Source organism: Zingiber officinale, chromosome 6A (assembly GCF_018446385.1).
Source record: "Zingiber officinale cultivar Zhangliang chromosome 6A, Zo_v1.1, whole genome shotgun sequence".
Lineage (NCBI taxonomy): Eukaryota > Viridiplantae > Streptophyta > Magnoliopsida > Zingiberales > Zingiberaceae > Zingiber > Zingiber officinale.
This window is the reverse complement of record NC_055997.1, coordinates 101,325,048-101,331,047: the sequence shown is the minus strand read 5'-3', so window position 1 is coordinate 101,331,047 and position 6,000 is coordinate 101,325,048. Positions and strand designations below refer to the sequence as shown.

Here is a 6,000-nt window from a genome sequence, read left to right as displayed (position 1 = left end):
ATCTTCCGAAGCTCATTCCCTCCAAGATCTCTTCCCTCTCTCTTTCTCAACCTTCTTTATCTCTTCAATCACCCTCGTTAGTTTGTAAGCGCCAAAGCTAAATTTCGACCGTCTAGATAACCTACTTGCGACATCTCTAGTGCTTAATCAACAGTCCCTGTGGATTCGACAAATCTTTTATATTACTGACAACGAAATTGTACACTTACGGTTGCGTAACAAGTTTTTGACACCGTTGTCGGGGACTATTCGCATTAACATTAGCAGATTAGCAATTTAGTTAACTTAGACTTGTGAATAGTTTTTGTTTTTCCATTTTAACTTACAATTTGTTTTTCATATACATAATCAAAAAAAAAATTGTATTTTTTTTCTTTCTAGCAATTTAAATTCTACATTTTGTTTCTTATTTTTCATATAGCATTTCATTTCTTATCTTTAATTCTTCATTTTTATTTTTTTCTCATTTTATTTCGATGAGCACTAACATGTCAAGTAGGGCCTTAAGAGATTTCTCGGCACCTATTTCTGCAAGATTTATGTCTCCCATTGTGTAGCCTCATTTTGAAGCAGAAAATTTTCAACTAGACCCAGAGTTAATTTCCATGATACAAGGTCACAAATTTGGAGGAGAAGCATAAGAAAGTCTTCATCTGCATCTTGAGATATTTCTAGAGCTTTGTGATTTGGTGAATTGTGAAGAAGTATCAGCAGATGCAGTCCGGTTGATGGCATTTCCATTTAGTATCAAGGACAAAGCAAGGGCTTGGTTATATTCTCTCCGTCCTCAAAGCATCACAAGTTGGGAACAATTGGAGCAGAAATTTCTGAATCACTTTTTCCCTCTAAGAAGAACAATCTACATGAGGAGTTGCATCACGAATTTTGCTCAGGCACATAGAGAATCAATATTTGAAGCATGGGACAGATTTAAGAGTCTACAAAGACAGTGCCCTCGTTATGGTTTGGAAAAATGGCTGACCCTACATATATTTTATAGGGGAATCTCTTTCTTAGATAAGTGTTTGCTAGATTCATCAGCTGGAGGTTCTTTTATGGACAAGAGTATAGAAGAAGCTTATACATTAATTGATCAAGTGACATTGAATCTCCATGGATGGTCGAGCAAAAGTTGGATGGAATCTCCCTCAGAAATTCAAGAAGTATAAGCCATATATACAAGAGAGCCTGTCAAACAAAATGCAGTTCAACCACCCAAGAATGTCGAAATTCAGAAGTCACAGAATGAGGAGTTCAGACATTTGGGGGCAAGGATTGAGAGCATAGTTTCAAAATGGTTCAAAGAAGATCCCCCTCCTACATATATAAGATCTAGTGAAAATTATAATGATATTAAGTTGAGGGGCAGCAAGAATCATGAAGAACTTCTAAAAAATGACTTGTATAGAATTGAGGAGAAGAATAATAGAAGATCACAAGACCTCAGTTTCATTACTCTAGGAAGTTCACAAAGGCCACAAGTACCCTTCCCTCAATGATTGATCATACTAACACTAGATAAGCAAATTGAACCTCCTCCGCAAGCTCAAAGGGAATATAGGGAAAAGGAAGTATCTTTCCCAAGACATTCACTAAAGGTTCCTTTTCCACAAAGGCTAGTGAGGGTCAATGAAAATGAAGACTTTGGCAGATTTTGTGACACTAATATGGTTGAGTGTAGATTTTTGGACGTATATGAAGATGAGGACTCTTCAGATGAGGATTTTGATGATAATGCAATGGATAACAAGTTTTCAGATTTACCTTCTGGGTTTACAGGGTGTTATGATGAAATTGAATTTTCAGATGATGAGTGTGATGTGGTAGATCAACTTAAAACTGCAAATGAAGTTAGTGATCCTCCTATAGATGATTCTCCCACTGAGGATATTGATATTTGTTTATTTTTTGATACTTGTGTTGATGATGATGTTATGAAAGGAAGTGTAGGGAGCTGTGTTGTGGAAGCAACATCTCAAGAATCACCTCTTTATCCACACAACCTTATGAGATTATGAGAATTGCAAGGATTGAACATATTGTGGTCCAATATGTAGGGACTTGTGCAATGGAAGCAAAGCCCCATGAATCACCACTTTCAGAAGCATCATCACTTGAGTCAGAGCTAGAACCAATACTTAATTCTGAAGGAGTCACATCCACATGTCTAGAACTTTCAGGTATATCTCAACAACGCAAGGTTAGTATTTCTAGCGATCTTTTGGAACCAAGAGGACGAAAATGGAGAGAGTTATTCTTCACTTTTTTGATGAAAGCTCCCTCCATAATAAGAGCCCTTGGTAAGAGGGTTCTAAAATATCTTACCCCTCCAAGATCGCGATTTCGTTAAATCTAATGAGGTGGTCGAGCTAATGACCTTAAACAAGCGCTTCTTGGGAGACAACCCAAGTTCATTTTCCTTGTTTTCTTTTTAGTTTGTTTTTACTTTATTGATAATAAATCATACCCTCTACTTAATTTTTCTTGTCTATCTTTGTAGATTTCAAAATTGTGGAAGAATATGAGCATTGGATAGAGGAGTATCTTCAAAAACATGAATGTCTCATCACTTGGTAACTTCTCTTACTTTAAAATTCCTCCACATTGTTTATTAGTTTTCATTGGGACAATGAAAAGTTTAAGTCTGGGGGATGCATTAGATGCATTCAGTTTAGTTTAGTTTTTACTTATTTCTTTTTGTTTAGTAGTTGCATCCTACATCATATGATGATTGTTTGTTCCTTAATGCAAAATACTAGCACGTCTACTCTAGATTTTATGTGGTTTATGTGTTACTTATGGTTCTAGTATGTTTAGTGATCTATCTTTTTCTATCTTTGATAGCATGAACTGAGCAATATTTTTACTATAAGAGTTTAAGTATTGACCTTATTTTAGGATCTCTATATACTATGCCTATTTTTGATGATTGATAACTCTAAAATAGTCATCATTCATAGAATTGGACTAGTACCTGTGCTTCTATGGTGACCTTTCAACTACATTTTGGTTGCTGGATAAACTCAGATCATGTAAGCTCATTTGGAAAAAATTTAATCCCCAAAAAAAAATGAAAGTTAGTTCAAGTTTAGTACTTTGCAAACATTCAAAAAAAAATGAATGAAAAAAATAAGGGATAAAAAAATTGTTGTCGTGAGTGGAAACTAGCAATTCACCCCTTTGAGACCGAGTTAGGTTACTGGGGAAATGAATGCTATGTTTCTCTTGATACTGAGTATTCCTTTGAGACATTGAGTAGACGATGCATAGCATTTTTGAGAGGAACGAACCTTGTGTGTGGCAGGTAAGTGTCTATCGCTGGAAGCATAAGGAACATAATTTTATGACGACTTGACTAAACTTAGGGATTGAAACTTGATAAATCTAGGTCACTTTCGCACTGAGCATGGAGGACTACTACTTAGGTCATACTTAAACTACTTTTGTATCTTGCTCACCAATGAAACCATTTGATAAAATTATGTTGACTTGCTAGAGATTATGATTCACTATTTAACCACATGAATCTAGATTACGGGTTTTGCTTGAGGACAAGCAAAAGTTTAAGTCTGGGGTGTGATGTGCGTAGATCTTATGATTGTTTATGCATGTTTTAGCGCACATTTACTTGCTTTATGCATATATATTCTTTTCATAATCGTCTCCTTTAGTGCATACTCATTATAAATACTCTTTTGTTCGGAGATATGCTCTTTGCTTGTTTTCTTGTTGACAGGACGTTATTTGGAGCGGAAATGGAGAAAAAGAGCACACAGGAGCTTGGGTCGTGCAAGGCCACACGGTCGTGTGGTGAAGAGGGCCTTGGCCGTGCCGAATGGCACGACCGTGCCAATCAACCCGTGGCCAAGCAGCATTCTAGAGAGGAGGAAGGTCACGACCGTGTGAATCCACACGGCCGTGTGACCCTGGACAGAGAAGCAGAAGGTCACGGCCGTGCAACCTTGCAGGGCCGTGTGGCCACTCCAGAGAGGAAGCAAAGCATGGTCGTGCAATCTTGCACGGCCGTGCCTCATAACCAGCGGCCAAGGAAGACACGGCCGTGTGGACTCGCATGACCGTGCCACTCAACCAGAAGGGAGAAAAGGCGTGGCCGTGCCAACCTTGCACGACCATGCCGCGACCCGTGCGACGCTCATTCCCTAGCATATAAAAGGGTCAAGAACCCTATTCTTGGGTTCATCTTTAGTTCGGGACTTCGTCCCTCCCCTCGGGGAAAGCCGTAGAGCTTCATCCACCGCCGTCCCTTCATGATCCGTCCATCTCTGGAGCAAGGAAGCATCCCCAAGACATCGGAATCATCAAGCATCTCTTCTTCCTCTTCTTCTAGGATTGTAAGTATGTTTCTCTTTATGTTTTGGGGTTGTTCTTCCCTCACAATGGAGTAGACATCCTCTTATAGGATTAGAGAGTACTTGTAATGCGATGGAGATGTAGAACTATGTAGATTTATCTTATTTTTATTCGATGTCTTGTTCATGCCTTGTTCATGCTTGTGTGATATATTTATATTTCATGCTTTGTTGATTGATGTGGAGGATGGTTAATCCCGCAAAGGGGACACCCTAGAGCGTATTGACCAAGGTACCCTAGTGACAGGGATAATCTTTTCTGGACATCTAAGACACCCCCTTAAGAGAAGAAACAGTAACAGCACGGCTGAGGGTCGTCAGTCGACGACATAAGGGGTCACCAGTTGGGCCGACCAAGGGTGTAACGTCCCAAATTTCCTCAATTAGAGTCCTAAAAGTAATTTGAAAATATTTAAAAATACTATAGAAATATTCTAGGGATTTTTAGAAATTTTTAGAGTATTTTTATGTAATTTTTGGAGGTCATTTGATATTTTTACTAAACGAAAGAAGTTTCGACAAAAATAATGTCCAAGCCGAGATTCGAATCGGAGACCTCCGGTTAAGCAAAGCCTTAAGCGAATCGGGTTAACCAAGTGACCAGCAAGTGTTTTGTAAAGGAAACCGAACCAAATTAGTATTAAGTAGTTTTTAGGAACAGAAATATTCAAGATAAAAGGGTTGCGGAAAAATGATTCGACTGAGTTTCGAACCCACGACTCCAACCACGAGCCAAGCCGCGGCTGACCAAGTGTTCAGGCCGTCGGTTCTACTTAGAAAAGGTAGGAAATTTACTTAAGGAAGGTAACATAATATTGGATTATAAAAGGGATGAGTTAATGTTGAAACTCCCGTGCCCTAACTTCTTCCCCTCTCCCGAAACCCTTCTCTGCTCCTCTCGCATGGCGGCTGCTCTCGGGCGAAACCACAGTGAGGAGTGGTGTCGACCTTTTTGCATGTCACGTGGCACCCCAAATTGATAAAGATTGGAACTCACATTAAATAAATGAAACACGTGTAGTAAGGAGTCCCAAGTCGTATTTTTCCAAGGATTGACTAGTAAATGTGTGCACACTCTAGATTCAATTCAAATTCTACTCCTACATCATCAATATGAATCCGATATCAATTTAACTCATGGTCAGCCTTAACAATCCAATTCACATAGCAAAGGTATCAAGTAGCAAGTGAATTCGAAATCTCAAACAACTTGCAAAACCAGAGTTTCATCCAATTCTCAATTACACTTAATTCAACCATTAAACTTGAATGCTCAATCACAGTAACCTTCAACAGAGGAACACAAACAAAAACCTTCAGTTAAGCATTCATGAATTTCACTCAATCACAGCCCAATAGATCTAATGTAAAGCACAACGCCTAGCTCACTAGAGAACCCAAATTAATCAAACTAAGGTTAATCAGAACATCTAATTCAAAACATAAACTAGTTAGCTAACTAATTAGTAGTTAAACAAGATTCGGGTTGCAACACATTAATAAAATCAGAATATCAAGTAAAACATCAAACATGGGTTTTCAAAGAAAATGCAAGCAAGAACTGAAATAAGAAAGGAAATCAAGAACTGAAATGTACTCTATACTATCAGATCTTTAGATCTGAGCAAGG

At 38.4% G+C, this 6,000-nt stretch overlaps 1 non-coding gene across 1 annotated transcript; it reads right to left on the bottom strand.

Moving 5' to 3' along the window:
• Positions 1–861: 861 nt before the first annotated feature.
• Positions 862–967, bottom strand: LOC121998958. The gene has a single exon (XR_006116736.1). It is a non-coding gene; the product is annotated as a small nucleolar RNA R71 (small nucleolar RNA).
• Positions 968–6,000: the final 5,033 nt, after the last annotated feature.